The sequence below is a fragment of the Centropristis striata genome, chromosome 17 (genome assembly GCF_030273125.1).
Source record: "Centropristis striata isolate RG_2023a ecotype Rhode Island chromosome 17, C.striata_1.0, whole genome shotgun sequence".
Taxonomy (NCBI): Eukaryota; Metazoa; Chordata; class Actinopteri; order Perciformes; family Serranidae; genus Centropristis; species Centropristis striata.
Genome location: NC_081533.1, coordinates 1,138,900 through 1,158,133, shown reverse-complemented (window position 1 = coordinate 1,158,133; position 19,234 = coordinate 1,138,900). Strand labels below are relative to the sequence as shown.

The 19,234-nt window shown below is 38.7% G+C and overlaps 1 long non-coding RNA gene and 1 pseudogene across 1 annotated transcript; both read left to right on the top strand.

Annotated features, from left to right (window-relative positions):
* Positions 1–19,234, top strand: part of LOC131988994 (scavenger receptor cysteine-rich type 1 protein M130-like) — a 912,635-nt pseudogene that overhangs the window by 201,311 nt on the left and 692,090 nt on the right.
* LOC131989009 (uncharacterized) lies at positions 177–1,585 on the top strand. The gene is made up of 3 exons (XR_009395917.1): positions 177–314; positions 642–780; positions 1,554–1,585. It is a non-coding gene; the product is annotated as an uncharacterized LOC131989009 (long non-coding RNA).

Genomic DNA, 19,234 nt, shown 5'->3' with positions numbered 1-19,234 from the left:
CTCAACTCAGGTCAGTGGTTTTGCAGCCTAAATTCACAGAAACATTTTACATTTGAAAAATGTGTATAATCTGTTTAATTTAGTCATCGTGTGACCTTGGTGAAGCCGAACCCTTTAAACCACCAGGTTCTTTGCAGCTCAGTCAAAAATAACTTTCTGATGATCTTCCACTAAAGGTTGGAAGGTGGTAACTGGATAAATAACAGACAAAGCATTGGTGGTTGGAGAGCGGTGACTCTGGTGGAACTGAGGAACCGGTCGGACACCGGCCAAGCCAACAGATCTCCCCAAACCACCGTCCTGCCAGCTGTGAGGTTCGTCTTCCTTTCTTTTTATTCATACTTACACAACGTATGTATTGCAGTGTGAATTGTATACATTTATGTATTAACCCTAGATTTGAACTTGTTATGCCAAGACAAAAAAAATCCTCAATTGCTTAAATTAGAAAGGGCGTGAGCAGTAAGTTCCCCTGTGAAACAATGCGGAACAAGTGAGTCAGGTTACCTGCAGTATCCAATTCCAACAGACTGACACTCACTAGGAATTTGACATTTAATGGCCTTTGTCTAGACAAAAGTGATCCAGCATCAGCTAGTTGGCACAAGACCTAACACACAGTTCCTCTCTCTCTCTCTCAGAGTTCCTTCAAACTGTTTGAGAGATTTCAACCTGTTGGCCTTTGACCCTGATGGAGACGAGGTTAGATGCAGATACGGCAGCATAGCACTGTCGGAGTGTAGCGATTGCTCGCAGCCGTCTGTTCTCAGCCTCTCGTCAGTGAGTAGCCTGCTTGAAGACGACACCATTAGATTCCCATCATAACTAATATAATATTTCTTGTGAGTTGTCAACATATATAATATATTATCAGCTTATATGATCAACCTGTCATAGCTGAAATCTCACCCCAGTGGTCAATGGTGACACAAGTCTAGTTCCTCAAATACACATTCCTAGTATCAAGTTTACGCTGAGCGTATGAATACATGCTGAGCAGGAATAAAACCAGAATAACACCAGTGTTAGAGTGCCATAGTGGTTCTGTGTCCTGTTGTTGGAAGTTATGTCTGGAATAAATGTTTTCTTCAAGTCTAACCGTCATTTTTACCCAACCTTGAACCAGTGTTTTTGATGCCCAACTTAAACCAAATAGTTTTAGTATTTAAACTTTTTTACGTTTGTTTTACCCAACCCTAAATCAGTGGTTTTGATGACGAAACTTAACCAAAAGGTTTTTTAGTATTTTAAATGTTTCTTTTATGTTGTTATTTTAACCCAACCTTAAACCAGTGGTTTTGATGTCTAACCATAGCGAAAGGGTTTTTAGCATTCTAAATGTTTTTTAAGCACTATTTAACCCTGTTACTTAAACCTCAACTCAAACAAGATTTGATGCCTACCCCCTAAAGTTTCCAATGTCACGTGTTTATAACTTAAGTTATCTTAGTTTGGGGGATGGACAAGACCAGCATTTAATCTGGTGACTGGGTTGTCATTACTTGACAGAAAATGCTTAATTTGACCACATGTAATTTTTTGTCCTCTTGCAGTCCTGCGCTCTGTCGTTCACCTCCACCAGTAGCAGTAACCAAGGCGCGTACATCGTACAGCTGGTGATGGAGGACTTTCCCAGGCAGAGCATTACTCTGACTGACACCAATGGAGCGTCAACAACCAGAAATACCAACGATGCGATCAGTAAAATACCTGTCCAGTTTGCTTTAAGGGGTAAGATTTCTTACTTTTGGCAGCAACATGGCAATGACAAATTTCTTTCAACACAGTCCACAGTGTCTATGATATTGAACAGGTTCCTAGGATTCATTATTGGAGCACTATGAATGTCTGTACAGCATTTCATGACAATCCAACTGTCAACCAAGATATTGTAGTCTGGAAAGTGGTTGCCCAGATGATTGATGGATGAACTGACTGGTATTGCAATCGTTGGAAAGCTTTTTTCTTTTTGTGTTGTTCCAGTGAACCCAGTGGTGCCATCCTGTGTAGAGGGAGTCTACCTGCCCAAGTTCCTGTCTCCAACCCCAGCTAACAGAGCTCAGCTTTACATCCTTGTCGGTCAAACCCTGGAAATCAGCATCAGAGCAGAGGCAACTACCTCCACGTAAGTCAAACGGAAAAGAAATCTAATGTGAACAAGTACTGTATTTCATTTCTAACTAGAGATATACTACATCTTGGTGGTGTTTTAATCATTTTGTTCAAATAGAAAACATGACAAAAAACCATTATGTATAAACGACATGTTGTTTCAAAAGTAGTTTCCCAAGCTCAGAGTTAACTGGTTAGACCACTTTGATGCAACAAGAAATGTCACGCCCCAAAAATCCTCCAGCAATTACTCATATGGAGGAAACACTTTTCCAAAGAAAGATGTGTCAGATGCCATGTGATCGTTTTGACAGTTCCGTTTATGACATAATAGAAAACACTCCTCAGAGAGCACCTTCTCTCCTAGCACCACACGACAACTCTACTCCTTAAAGAATTGTCACTAGCACTTATTGCTGCACTAACGGCTCTTATCGCACTATACCTTGATTGTTTCTCTTTTTCTGTTGGCTGCTTTGGATAACAGCGTCTGTTAAATGACTAAATGTAAATGTAAGTGTAAAATTGTGGGTGGGGTGGATTGAGAAAGGCTTCTGTTTGTTAAAGGATTAATGAGCTGCTGTTCAGCGGGCCGCACAACACAATCGAGGCAACGTCAGGAACAGGACAGTTCACCCTGAGCTGGACGCCGTCTGAGGCCGAAGATGGAGAGAGCCACCCCATCTGTTTTGTCATCCAGGCACTTCACAAGTCAGTAACTTCTCCAATAAACACTATGATCCATAGCAATGTGGAATTTCCCTTGGCAAATACGTTTTTTTCATTGATGCGTACATCAATATACTGTCAGTTTAACCCTTGTTAGTCTTCCCGTTGACTCCATTGTCCTCAGGGGTTAAAAAGGACCCCATGACATCAGACTGGTTTGAGGACATGTAGAAAAAATTATTACCAACTTTTTTTATTCACCTTTTAAGGCAACTCATGACCAACACATTGATAAATAATTGTCATATCTTTTTCATTATTATTGGTCAATTTTAGTCAAATATACAAAATTAAGCCTCATTTAGAGAGAAAAAAAAGTAATAAAACCTGAATTTTTTTTTTTAATAGTAATAGTAGGGGAAAAAATTCTTGATGGGAATGCACAGAGTAGGTTATGTCAACTTTTAGTGAAACTTTTGTTCTGAAAAATTGTACATTTTTGGATGACAGCAAAAAAAAAGTTAGAAAAATCAGACCTGTGGTCAAAAAGGACCCCATGACATCAGACTGGTTTTAGGACATGTAGAAAAAAATTATTCACAATTTTTTTATTCACCTTTTACGGCAACTCATGACCAACACATTTATATATAATTTACAGATTATTATTGGTCAGTTTTAGTCAAATATACAAAACTAGGGCCTAATTTTAAAGTTTGACTGTGTGTGCATGCATTTGTACCTCTGAGTGTGTGTTTGTGCATCCTTGTGAGAAGATATGTACCTGTGAGTGTGTGTGAGTGTGTGTGTGTGTGTGTGTGTGTGTTTGTGTCTATGACTCTGTGCTTGTGAGTGTGTGTTTGTCTGAGTGTGTGTGTGTGTGTGTGTCTATAGCTCTGTGTGCCTGTATGTGTGTGTGTTTGTGAGTGTGTGCATGGAAAGAAAGAATTTCTCACTTGAAATATCTAAAAATAACTTGTGACAATACGTTGTGAATAAGCTACCATATTGATTTATCTCTACAGTTCAGTCAAGTATCACTCTGAGCTACGGTGTGTCATTGTGACTGTTGGAAACGGTGAGTGGAACCTTTCGCTTCCCTGTTCTTAAATTTTAAAATTTCTTTCATGGATAAAGCTGACTTCAAATCCATCTTTAATATTAATTTCTGTTTTTAGTTGCAACAGAGACCACGACTACACCAACAACTACACCCATAGCTTCGACAACCATCATTGTACCAACCACAACAAACATACAAAGCACAACAACCATTCCAACAACAATAACTCCACTAACTACAACCACCACACCAGCTACAACCACTGTTACCTTAACAACTGCTCCACAAACTACAGCACTAATCACTACACCACATACTACAACAACCCAACAAACTACAACCAATATCCTCCCAACAACTACCCCACCAACTACAACCACTACTACAACACCCATACCAACTACAACCACAGACACTTCTCCATTCATAACTACTTCATTAACTACAACAACCATTACCACACCAACTACCACAACCACCCCACTAACCACAACAAGCAGTACTACAACCACACTAACTACAACCACAGCTCTCCCAACAACTACCCCACTAACTACAACCACCACTACACCAACTACAACAACCATTCAAACTACAACCAACATTCCCCCAACAACTACCCCACTAACTACAACCACCACTACACCAACTACAACAACCACTCAAACTACAACCAACATTCCCCCAACAACTACCCCACTAACTACAACCACCACTACACCAACTACAACAACCACCCAAACTACAACCAACATTCCCCCAACAACTACCCCACTAACTACAACCACCACTACACCAACTACAACAACCATTCAAACTACAACCAACATCCTCCCAACAACTACCCCACTAACTACAACCACCACTACACCAACTACAACAACCATTCAAACTACAACCAACATCCTCCCAACAACTACCCCAATAACTACAACCAGCACTACAACAACCCTACCAGCTACAACTACTGTTCCTTCTGCAACAACTCCACCACTAACAACAACAGCAAACATCGCTACACCAAGTGTTTCTTTTACAACAACTACAACAGTTGCTCCACCTGAAGGTACAACAGCTGACAACGATGTCTCAAACACAAGTGAGTATGACGAGTGGTGACGTTATAGACTAAGCAGTCATCTCTTAAGTTAATGGACATATACATTGTTAAATGTAAAGGGCAGAGTGAGTGTGCTTCCAAAACTTGGGATCAACCCGTGTTGACTGGCTTTTTTTGAATTGACAAAAAAAAGAGTTAAACAGATAAGACAGAGAACCTGTTTTAACCCTGGTTATGAGTGTGGAGCATCGAGCACATTCATTGTTATACTGTGGATTTTTTCTTCCACTCTACAGAAATAATTTATACATAGAAAGGTAGGAAAATTAGTCTTCTCCCTCACAATCCTCTGGTAAAGCTGTCAGAGTTATAGTTTGGGCGTAGGACGCACATATGATCCACCAACACCACCAACAGCCCCATTGGCTCCCATATTAAAAACGCAAGATTTCTGTAGAAAAGCATATTTAACAGTTTTTCAGATTGCTCTAACAAAGCTATTTTTTCATTTTTCTTCACAAAAAACATATGTAGACGTTCAGGAAGAACACAGGACGCTCAAAGTGAAGTCGGATCAATGATAGGTATTATGGTTTTACCAAAAATGCTTTCTGTTCGAGGCCAGAAATTCCAGTCTGTCCACCTCTGCTGTCACTGTGCCAGAAGATTCCACAGCTGTTAATTTCCGTTGATTGCTCTGCTCTGATTGGTCGACCGCACGCCTTTGATGCTTTGATGCTTTGATGCTTTGATATGATTAGTTACAGATACACACACACACACGCGGGTAAGAGTGCACACATCCTCCAAATACATGTTTCACACACAGGTTTTGAGGTTAAAGGTCATAGGTTGCTGTATAAATAAATACTTGTAAAGGAATGCTTGTTGTAGGTGTGCTCCTTGTATATTATATAGTATCATAACATTACTAGTATTAATTGTTATAAATCTCTGAAGAATCTCATCATAGTGTCCACACACCGGCAGTAGTGGCCCTTTCACTATTTCCCCAAAGGAAATGTTGTAGTGAGTCAGTTTGATCCTGATTGTGGCCTGAATTGACATGTTGACTCTCTGTGCTTCTAGTTGTTTTATCTGTGAGAATGAAGCTTTCCTCTTCCACTCGACTGTCTGACGACTACATCAGGAGTACGGTCGTAGCACAGGTAAGCCTCTTCTTTTCTAATCACATACCAAAGCATCAGATAACTGCACCTGCTGCAGGTTTGCTATCTGAAAGTCTCACCACTACTGTTGTTTTTTCTTCACCAGATTAAAGAAGAACTGGTGAGACGAGGGCTGCCTCCAGACACCATTATAAGCCTTGTGAGTAGTTTGCAACTGGGAGTAACAACCACAGCGCCCCCTGTTGGTTCAACGTGAACATTTATTCACCATGGCTGTTGTTTTTCTGCTAAAACAGCTTTACAAAGCATTTTCCCCATAATTATGATAAAAAATCTTTTGTTGTGGAAAGAAAAACCACAACACCGGTTATCATACAGTCTGTATTTTTGTAGATTACATATTCAGATTAGTTATAGGATCACACTGTGTCTTAAACATGTTAAAATGTTTAAAGATGACCTGATTTCAGAGTGTTTTTTGTTTTGATCAGCTTTAATATGTAAATACTTGACCATTAGAATGTAAAAGCAAGTTACTGATGTAGTTTGCTGCCTCTGATTTCATTTCCAATGTGTATTTTTTATTTGTGTATTTAAAAAACTTGCAAATTAAAAATGCAAAAATGATTGTATATCTTTAGAAATACGATACTGGATTTTTGGGTCTGATGACGATATTAAGGAGAAAAGAAATTCCCATATCGATATATTAACCTTTTTTGCAATGATCCCTCAAATATGGCAGGATATTTTACAGTTTAACAATTAACTTGATTGTACAAAATTACATCTAAAACTTGACTAAAAACTTTACAAGGAATTGAATAATGATTTGGCTCCTTAGTGTGGTAGTCCCACACCTGACAAACTGCCACCATTATTAAAGATGAACTGGACAGATATGGGAAAGATTAACTGAGTTAAACTACAGCAACCCCTGCTGGTTCAACATGATATCTATTGACTCCTGACTGAAGAGGAATTTATGTTTTCAGTTTCCTGCCAGAAAAAAAACATGATTGTTAGAGCTTCCCCGGCAAATAATAATAATAATAATAATGATAACAATTATAATAATTATTATTATTATTTCTGATCATCAAGCTTCAAATAGTGGGAGAAGAAATTTAATTGTTTCACATTAGTCAAAGAATTAATTAAAAGTAATAATACCACAATTTAAAAATGCTCTGTTATACTGTAAAAAAGAAAAAAAGTTTACTTTACAGAAATTTACTGGATTATTTTACTTTCATGAACTTCTTTTTCAGTATAATTGAATTGATTAACTCTCTAGTATCACTAGGGACATTTTTTTAAACCAAATTTGTCATTTTTCACTTTTGTTTTGGCAATAATTTTGGCTGTGACACTGCATATGGCATGATTTTTGGAAGTTTTTTTTTCTTAATATATTTTGGAGATCAAATTAAATTCTTTTTAATGGGGAACATAGGACCCTTTTTGTTAAAAGGGGTCCTATGTTCCTCGGTCTGTTACTTTTTCCACCGTTTCTGCCAAATTCCATGGCAAATAGGCCTATGTAGGCCTACGGGCTGTTTGACGCACATATGCAAATAACCTAACCTAACCCTAACCCTTAAAGGTAAAAGCGAAGCCTCGATGCAAGACAATATGATTAGGGGTGGGAATATACAAACATGAGTAATCCTAGATTTAATCCGAGGACCCTTTTTCTGGAAAAGGGTCCTATGCTCCCCTGTATGTATTGCTACAGGGGAACATAGGGATGACCCCAAAGGGGGAAATATGTTTCTTGTCACTTGTGACTACTCGCTACTTTGCTGGCTTTTACAAATGGCGCCTGTTGTTGTGGCGTCCAGTACTACGTCACATCCCTCTTAGCGTTCTATCCAATCAGCAACCAGGCTTTTTTCAGGGGAGAAAAACATCCCTGCTCTTTGTCAGGGGCATAAAACGACGGCTCGGGACGGCTCATATTAAAATTAGGGGCATTTCAGCGAGTGAGACCCACCTCATTTCGGGTATTTGACTATAGTGGAAACACGGCTCCTGTCTTACATCTGCTTTCCCTCAGGAATGTGCATAAAGTGTTATCTATGTGTGTGCTCTGTTATATCCAATCTGTGTTTTATGTTCTGCCAAATACATTTTTAAGCAGCATTTACTCATGCTTATAATGCAGATAATCACTCATTTTTATTGATCTCTAACACCTTTCCACTGAGAGTGAAAGTACAAAGTATTCTGCAACAGAATAGATTTCAAAAAGTGGGCAAATCCCGCTGAAGGCAAATAGACTGCACTTATATAGCACTTTTATCCAAAGCACTTTACACTACAGACTGACTCATTCACCCGTTCACACACACATTCATACTGGTGTTAGGGGCTACCAGGGCACACTGGTGCCACCTGCCACCATTGGGAATTCATTCACACACCAATGAACGCAGCATCGGAGCCATTTGGGGTCCAGTATTTTGCTCAAGGATACTTTGACATGTCGCTGCCATGGTCAGGGATCGAACCACCAACCTTCCCATCAATGGGCGACCACTCTACCAACTGACCGGCCCCACTGAAGCAGTGACTACCCTGTTGCCAGAGGTTTGTTTCCGGGGCGGTACGCCATCCCAAGGATTTCCAACGTGGAATCCTCTTTTGGTTTATTTTTCACTCCAGTGATCATCGACATTATTGTCAACATGACAAACCTGAATGGAAGACGTGAAGTGCGAAACTGGAATGTGGTGGATGACACCGATGTGAGAGCATACACTTGACTCCTGATTTTGGCTGGTGTGTACCGGTCCAAGGGGGAATCCACCAGCAGCCTCTGCAGTGACCACAGTGGACGGGCAATCTTCCGGGCCACCTTGAATCAACTCCACCCTCCGGTGTGGTGACATGGTGAACAGACTTCTCCCAGATTGAGCGGATGGGGGCAAGTTAACCTCTCTGAGACGAGATGTGTCCAGACGCACTCACATAATGGGTCTACAACAGAAAACTGTTTAGACCGTCTGAGTTTAGTCCTATGGATGCGATGCAGAGTCTTGAACTTTGTCAACTCATGTCTTGCACAGTTTGATGAGCTATGAACTCGGCTCAAAGCAGTCTCCCAAGTTTTGGGATGTATCACTTCAGATCATAACTTTGTAACCAACATCCTCATACCAGACTGTTTCCTGGTTTATTGTTTGAACCAAAATGAAGAAAACTTCCTTGTGGAGGAACGCCAAACAGAAAAAAGGGAGAGAGAGTGAATCAGAGTCTGTGTTATGAGTATAAATGTGTTAGTGTTGGTGTTTATCCTCTGATCCACCATGATGCTGCTGCTGCTGCTGCTGCTGCTGCTGCTGCTGCTGCTGCTGGTCAGCAGCGTTCAGGCTTCTCACTTCTATGGGACGGTGATGACTTACTACCCAAAAAACACAGACGCAGCTGGATCTGTCACGGTACGTACAGGTTCCTTATAATCTAATAATCACCTGGTGAAATCAATGAGCAGAAACTAAAAGATGGCAGCAGTTTTTTTGGAGCTGAAGCAGTAAATGCTGCTTTTTAAGTCCTTAGACAAGTAGAAATAGAAAAATGCAATATATGCTCAAAAGATATATATCTTATATACTGTATGGATGTCTACAGCTGATTTGTAATTTGTAATAATGATAATAATCATTGTAATAATAATAATAATTACTCTTTATAAATTCTGTGTATTTAAAGTGTTTTTTTTAAAAACTTTTTTTCTTACAAATTTCTTTCAAATTGAAATTATTTTACCTACTAGATTAGATTTACCTAACTCATTTGCTTGGACACAAGCATTAATAATAATGGCATGAATTACATAAATCTATGAGCTAAAGATACATTTCTTATAGCTTAATCATCTCAATTTCATCTGATTTAATTAGATGAAAGATACTATCTTTTAAATATTATGTAGGATAAAATGTTTGCCCCTAAATTAATATTCTTATGTTCTCGTAGGTTTGTTGTTTAATGGAACCAGGATCATTTGATCAAGTCTTGTATCTCTTCAGGATGCAAATGTTTGTCTCAAAGTAGCAAACGGATGTTATCATTAATGTCATAAAACCTGTGATACCACAGGTGGTCCTTCGCTATAAGAACAGCTTCCAAGAATGTGGATATTCTGACACATGGGACTGTCCCAGTGGGGTCGACTGTGGGACTCTCGTGAGTTCTCCCTTGGAGAACGTGGACCAGGAGAGTGGCTCAGAGTGGTGCCAGAGAGAGGGAATCATGACTCGGCAGGTTTCTGGCAACCTTAACTTTCAGCTGACGTGAGTGCACCACAATAGGGAACACCAGATTATGTATTTAACAAAAATATATAAGTAGCTGTATTCCCTTACAGTTTAAATTAGTGGTATTATGAATACAGTAAGTGCCTTTATTTATTTATTTCACTGTGTACTTTTAGTTTTTCATAAAACAGAACATTACAAGTTATGGGATTTTACATCAAAAATAATTATAGTATTATAATTTCCAGTCCATCATGTTTGTTGGCATCTCCCTGCCATGGCTTCATGTTGATGGGGCTCTCTGCAGCCAGAATTATTAATTAATGAATTAATTCATTAAATTAAATGCATAATAATATGAATAAATAATATGAATAATTATATTATAAACAAAGTATCCATTTAGTTAGTGTCTTAAAAAGAGACTAACTAAAAAAAGGAATCAAAAGCATTTAGAATATGTGACTTGATTTCCAGACTGGTCTCCCCTGAAAAATGTCAATAAAAGGCGTTTGAACAGGCAGCAAAATACGACTCATATTTACATTTTAGACTGTCCTGCACGAACATCTTGCTGTAGTAATGATTGATGGTGATGCAGAGTTTAAATGGCGGATATCACAGTAACCTAACTTCCGTGGTTCACGTTTTGTGAATCGTGTTTTTAAAAAAAAAAATGTAATCACCTTTTATTCTAAGTAATTATATATTTTTTTGATGTCTTCTGTGGCTCCCGTCACCCCCGTAACTTTCTGCATTCAGGTACATTTATTTGCTGTTTAAACTGTCTTTTTTACCCTCAACTCAGGTCAGTGGTTTTGCAGCCTAAATTCACAGAAACATTTTACATTTGAAAAATGTGTATAATCTGTTTAATTTAGTCATTGTGTTATCTTGGTGAAGCCGAACCCTTTAAACCACCAGGTTCTTTGCAGCTCAGTAAAAAATAACTTTCTGATGATCTTCCACTAAAGGTTGGACAGTGCTGCCTGGATAGATAACAGACAAAGCATTAGTGGTTGGAAAGCGGTGACTCTGGTGGAACTGAGGAACCGGTCGGACACCGGCCAAGCCAACAGATCTCCCCAAACCACCGTCCTGCCAGCTGTGAGGTTCGTCTTCCTTTCTTTTTATTCATACTTACACAACGTATGTATTGCAGTGTGAATTGTATACATTTTATGTATTAACACTAGATTTGAACTTGTAATGCCAAGACAAAAAAAATCCTCAATTGCTTAAATTAGAAAGGGCGTGAGCAGTAAGTTCCCCTGTGAAACAATGCGGAACAAGTGAGTCAGGTTACCTGCAGCCTCCAATTGACTGACACTCACTAGGGATTTGACATTTAATAAATACTTTTGTCTAGACAAAGCAGCAGCTAGTTGGCACAAGACCTAACACACAGTTCCTCTCTCTCTTTCTCAGAGTTCCTTCAAACTGTTTGAGAGATTTCAACCTGTTGGCCTTTGACCCTGATGGAGACGAGGTTAGATGCAGATACGGCAGCATAGCACTGTCGGAGTGTAGCGATTGCTCGCAGCCATCTGTTCTCAGCCTCTCGTCAGTGAGTAGCCTGCTTGAAGACGACACCATTAGATTCCCATCATAACTAATATAATATTTCTTGTGAGTTGTCAACATATATGATATATTATCAGCTTATATGATCAACCTGTCATAGCTGAAATCTCACCCTAGTGGTCAATGGTGACACAAGTTTAGTTCCTCAAATACACATTCCTAGTATCAAGTTTACGCTGAGCGTATGAATACATGCTGAGCAGGAATAAAACCAGAATAACACCAGTGTTAGAGTGCCATAGTGGTTCTGTGTCCTGTTGTTGGAAGTTATGTCTGGAATAAATGTTTTCTTCAAGTCTAACCGTCATTTTTACCCAACCTTGAACCAGTGTTTTTGATGCCCAACCTAAACCAATTAGTTTTAGTATTTAAACTTTTTTACGTTTGTTTTACCCAACCCTAAACCAGTGGTTTTGATGACGAAACTTAACCAAAAGGTTTTTTAGTATTTTAAATGTTTCTTTTATGTTGTTATTTTAACCCAACCTTAAACCAGTGGTTTTGATGTCTAACCATAGCGAAAGGGTTTTTAGCATTCTAAATGTTTTTTAAGCACTATTTAACCCTGTTACTTTAACCTCAACTCAAACAAGATTTGATGCCTACCCCCTAAAGCTTCCAATGTCACATGTTTATAACTTGTTGTGGTTTTTACATGTTTGAATCGATGGTATTCACACGTTTAAGTTATCTTAGTTTGGGGGATGGACAAGACCAGCATTTAATCTGGCTACTGGGTTGTCATTGCTTGACAGAAAATGCTTAATTTGACCACATGTAATTTTTTGTCCTCTTGCAGTCCTGCGCTCTGTCGTTCACCTCCACCAGTAGCAGTAACCAAGGCGCGTACATCGTACAGCTGGTGATGGAGGACTTTCCCAGGCAGAGCATTACTCTGACTGACACCAATGGAGCGTCAACAACCAGAAATACCAACGATGCGATCAGTAAAATACCTGTCCAGTTTGCTTTAAGGGGTAAGATTTCTTACTTTTGGCAGCAACATGGCAATGACAAATTTCTTTCAACACAGTCCACAGTGTCTATGATATTGAACAGGTTCCTAGGATTCATTATTGGAGCACTATGAATGTCTGTACAGCATTTCATGACAATCCAACTGTCAACCAAGATATTGTAGTCTGGAAAGTGGTTGCCCAGATGATTGATGGATGAACTGACTGGTATTGCAATCGTTGGAAAGCTTTTTTCTTTTTGTATTGTTCCAGTGGACCCAGTGGTGCCATCCTGTGTAGAGGGAGTCTACCTGCCCAAGTTCCTGTCTCCAACCCCAGCTAACAGAGCTCAGCTTTACATCCTTGTCGGTCAAACCCTGGAAATCAGCATCAGAGCAGAGGCAACTACCTCCACGTAAGTCAAACGGAAAAGAAATCTAATGTGAACAAGCACTGTATTTCATTTCTAACTAGAGATATACTACATCTTGGTGGTGTTTTAATCATTTTGTTCAAATAGAAAACATGACAAAAAACCATTATGTATAAACGACATGTTGTTTCAAAAGTAGTTTCCCAAGCTCAGAGTTAACTGGTTAGACCACTTTGATGCAACAAGAAATGTCACGCCCCAAAAATCCTCCAGCAATTACTCGTATGGAGGAAACACTTTTCCAAAGAAAGATGTGTCAGATGCCATGTGATTGTTTTGACAGTTCCGTTTATGACATAATAGAAAACACTCCTCAGAGAGCACCTTCTCTCCTAGCACCACATGACAACTCTACTCCTTAAAGAATTGTCACTAGCACTTATTGCTGCACTAACGGCTCTTATCGCACTATACCTTGATTGTTTCTCTTTTTCTGTTGGCTGCTTTGGATAACAGCGTCTGTTAAATGACTAAATGTAAATGTAAGTGTAAAATTGTGGGTGGGGTGGATTGAGAAAGGCTTCTGTTTGTAAAAGGATTAATGAGCTGCTGTTCAGCGGGCCGCACAACACAATCGAGGCAACGCCAGGAACAGGACAGTTCACCCTGAGCTGGACGCCGTCTGAGGACGAAGATGGAGAGAGCCACCCCATCTGTTTTGTCATCCAGGCACTTCACAAGTCAGTAACTTCTCCAATAAACACTATGATCCATAGCAATGTGGAATTTCCCTTGGCAAATACGTTTTTTTCATTAATGCGTACATCAATATACTGTCAGTTTAACCCTTGTTAGTCTTCCCGTTGACTCCATTGTCCTCAGGGGTTAAAAAGGCCCGCATGACATCAGACTGGTTTTAGGACATGTAGAAAAAATTATTACCAACTTTTTTTTTCACCTTTTAAGGCAACTCATGACCAACACATTGATAAATAATTGTCATATCTTTTTCATTATTATTGGTCAATTTTAGTCAAATATACAAAATTAGGCCTCATTTAGAGAGAAAAAAAAGTAATAAAACCTGAATTTTTTTTTTTAATAGTAATAGTAGGGGAAAAAATTCTTGATGGGAATGCACAGAGTAGGTTATGTCAACTTTTAGTGAAACTTTTGTTCTGAAAAATTGTACATTTTTGGATGACAGCAAAAAAAAAGTTAGAAAAATCAGACCTGTGGTCAAAAAGGACCCCATGACATCAGACTGGTTTTAGGACATGTAGAAAAAAATTATTCACAATTTTTTTATTCACCTTTTACGGCAACTCATGACCAACACATTTATATATGATTTACAGATTATTATTGGTCAGTTTTAGTCAAATATACAAAACTAGGGCCTAATTTTCAAGTTTGACTGTGTGTGCATGCATTTGTACCTGTGAGTGTGTGTTTGTGCATCCTTGTGAGAAGATATGTACCTGTGAGTGTGAGTGTGTGTGTGTGTGTGTGTGTGTGTGTTTGTGTCTATGGCTCTGTGTGCCTGTATGTGTGTGTGTTTGTGAGTGTGTGCATGGAAAGAAAGAATTTCTCACTTGAAATATCTAAAAATAACTTGTGACAATACGTTGTGAATAAGCTACCATATTGATTTATCTCTACAGTTCAGTCAAGTATCACTCTGAGCTACGGTGTGTCATTGTGACTGTTGGAAACGGTGAGTGGAACCTTTCGCTTCCCTGTTCTTAAATTTTTTATTTTCTTTCATGGATAAAGCTGACTACAAATCCATCTTTAATATTTATTTCTGTTTTTAGTTACAACAGAAACCACGACTATACCAACAACTACACCCATAGCTTCGACAACCATCATTGTACCAACCACAACAAACATACAAAGCACAACAACCATTCCAACAACAAGAACTCCACTAACTACAACCACCACACCAGCTACAACCACTGTTACCTTAACAACTGCCCCACAAACTACAGCACTAATCACTGCAACAACCCAACAAACTACAACCAACATCCTCCCAACAACTACCCCACCAACTACAACCACTAGTACAACACCCATACCAACTACAACCACAGACACTTCTCCATTCATAACTACTTCATTAACTACAACAACCATTACCACACCAACTACCACAACCACCCCACTAACCACAACAAGCAGTACTACAACCACACTAACTACAACCACAGCTCTCCCAACAACTACGCCACTAACTACAACCACCACTACACCAACTACAACAACCATTCAAACTACAACCAACATTCCCCCAACAACTACCCCACTAACTACAACCACCACTACACCAACTACAACAACCACTCAAACTACAACCAACATTCCCCCAACAACTACCCCACTAACTACAACCACCACTACACCAACTACAACAACCACCCAAACTACAACCAACATTCCCCCAACAACTACCCCACTAACTACAACCACCACTACACCAACTACAACAACCATTCAAACTACAACCAACATCCTCCCAACAACTACCCCACTAACTACAACCACCACTACACCAACTACAACAACCATTCAAACTACAACCAACATCCTCCCAACAACTACCCCACTAACTACAACCACCACTACACCAACTACAACAACCATTCAAACTACAACCAACATCCTCCCAACAACTACCCCAATAACTACAACCAGCACTACAACAACCCTACCAGCTACAAATACTGTTCCTTCTGCAACAACTCCACCACTAACAACAACAGCAAACATCGCTACACCAAGTGTTTCTTTTACAACAACTACAACAGTTGCTCCACCTGAAGGTACAACAGCTGACAACGATGTCTCAAACACAAGTGAGTATGACGAGTGGTGACGTTATAGACTAAGCAGTCATCTCTTAAGTTAATGGACATATACATTGTTAAATGTAAAGGGCAGAGTGAGTGTGCTTCCAAAACTTGGGATCAACCCGTGTTGACTGGCTTTTTTTGAATTGACAAAAAAAAGAGTTAAACAGATAAGACAGAGAACCTGTTTTAACCCTGGTTATGAGTGTGGAGCATCGAGCACATTCATTGTTATACTGTGGATTTTTTCTTCCACTCTACAGAAATAATTTATACATAGAAACGTAGGAAAATTAGTCTTCTCCCTCACAATCCTCTGGTAAAGCTGTCAGAGTTATAGTTTGGGCGTAGGACGCACATATGATCCACCAACACCACCAACAGCCCCATTGGCTCCCATATTAAAAACGCAAGATTTCTGTAGAAAAGCATATTTAACAGTTTTTCAGATTGCTCTAACAAAGCTATTTTTTCATTTTTCTTCACAAAAAACATATGTAGACGTTCAGGAAGAACTCAGGACGCTCAAAGTGAAGTCGGATCAATGATAGGTATTATGGTTTTGCCAAAAATGCTTTCTGTTCGAGGCCAGAAATTCCAGTCTGTCCACCTCTGCTGTCACTGTGCCAGAAGATTCCACAGCTGTTAATTTCCGTTGATTGCTCTGCTCTGATTGGTCGACCGCACGCCTTTGATGCTTTGATGCTTTGATATGATTAGTTACAGATACACACACACACACACGGGTAAGAGTGCACACATCCTCCAAATACACATGTTTCACACACACACATTTTGAGGTTAAAGGTCATAGGTTGCTGTATAAATAAATACTTGTAAAGGAATGCTTGTTGTAGGTGTGCTCCTTGTATATTATATAGTATCATAACCTTACTAGTATTAATTGTTATAAATCTCTGAAGAATCTCATCATAGTGTCCACACACCGGCAGTAGTGGCCCTTTCACTATTTCCCCATAGGAATTGTTGTAGTGAGTCAGTTTGATCCTGATTGTGGCCTGAATTGACATGTTGACTCTCTGTGCTTCTAGTTGTTTTAGCTGTGAGAATGAAGCTTTTCTCTTCCACTCGACTGTCTGACGACTACATCAGGAGTACGGTTGTAGCACAGGTAAGCCTCTTCTTTTCTAATCACATATCAAAGCATCAGATAACTGCACCTGCTGCAGGTTTGCTATCTGAAAGTCTCACCACTACTCTTGTTTTTTCTTCTCCAGATTAAAGAAGAACTGGTGAGACGAGGGCTGCCTCCAGACACCATTATAAGCCTCGTGAGTAGTTTGCAACTGGGAGTAACAACCACAGCGCCCCCTGTTGGTTCAACGTGAACATTTATTCACCATGGCTGTTGTTTTTCTGATAAAACAGCTTTACAAAGCATTTTCCCCATAATTATGATAAAAAATCTTTTGTTGTGGAAAGAAAAAACACAACACAGGTTATCATACAGTCTGTATTTTTGTAGATTACATATTCAGATTAGTTGTAGGATCACATTGTGTCTTAAACATGTTAAAATGTTTAAAGATGACCAGATTTCAGAGTGTTTTTTGTGTTGATCAGCTTTTAATATGTAAATACTTGACCATTAGAATGTAAAAGCAAGTTACTGATGTAGTTTGCTGCCTCTGATTTTATGTACAATGTGTATTTGTTATTTGTGTATTTAAAAAACTTGATGAGAAATGATTGTATATCTTTAGAAATACAATACTGGATTTTTGGGTCCGATGACGATATTAAGGAGAAAAAAAAATTCCCATATCGACATATTTGAAATTTAACCTTTTTGGCAATGAACCCTCAAATATGGCAGGATATTTTACAGTTTAACAATTAACTTCATTGTACAAAAATAACATCCATGCACTGAAACTTGACTAAAAACTTTACAAGGAATTGAATAATGATTTGGCTCCTTAGTGTGGTAGTCCCACACCTGACAAACTGCCACCATTATTAAAGATGAACTGGACAGATATGGGAAAGATTAACTGAGTTAAACTAAAACGACCCGAAAAAACACGATTGTTAGAGTTTCCACTGCAAAAAACAAAAGAAAAATGTAATTATTTCTGATGATCAAGCTTCAAACAGTGCAGCCTGTGGGAGAATAAAGGACAATAATTCACATGAAGTCATAGAATAAAGTTTCAGTAATAATACCACATGTAATACTACTAATAAAATGCTCTGTTATACTGTAAAAAAGAAAAAGAAAAAGTTGACTTTACAGAAATTTACTGTATTATTTTACAGGGTTTTTGTGCAAATTGTTTATTATTATTTTTTATTTTATTTGTATTTATTTGTTATTTAAAAAAAAAAAGTTTGAAACTTTTGTTTTTATTTTTTTCCAGTATAATTGAATTGCATGCCTGCTCACACCTCACCACTGATTTACTGACTCACATCATTAAGTTTCTTTGTGTTGTTTAAATTAATCTAATAAACATTATTTCCTCATAACTTAAATACATGTGTGGTCTCCCTTGTTGTGATCTATGAGCCGGTTCATGATACATATTAGATCATAATGTGTCCATGAATGACAGAAAGTCGTCTCATGCTCCGTATTAAAATAATTAATATTAATCTCTGGTTTGGTTCGGGTCCTCAGACATTATTTGGTTTCTATCAACAACAAAAAAACTGCAATGTGAGAGCAATCTTTTATTATCAGAAGTTATAAATGATAAACTGAATATATTTTATTATTATTATTATTATTATTATTATAATATTATTATTATTACTGTCATATATTGATGTAGAACATGTGTCAACTATTATGGTTTTATTGTTAAAAGATAGAAGAGATTAAATAAAGAACGTGTGTCTATATAGAATATGTCTCTCCTCCTCCTCCTCCTCCTCCTCCTCCTCCTCCTCCTCCATTCTGTCAATGATTGTTTCATATAATGAGCAGTGGAAACAAACCTTCGCTCATTTCTACCTTTAATCTCACCTCCACCCCCGTGTGTGTGTGTGTGTGTGTGTGTGTGTGTGTGTGTGGCTGCAGCTGGTTGGCCTATAGGACCACCACGCACACACAGACACACACACGCACACAGACACAGACACACACACACACACACCTGTTGCTATATTTCAGTCTGGACCCAAGTGGGAGAGCAACATTTCTC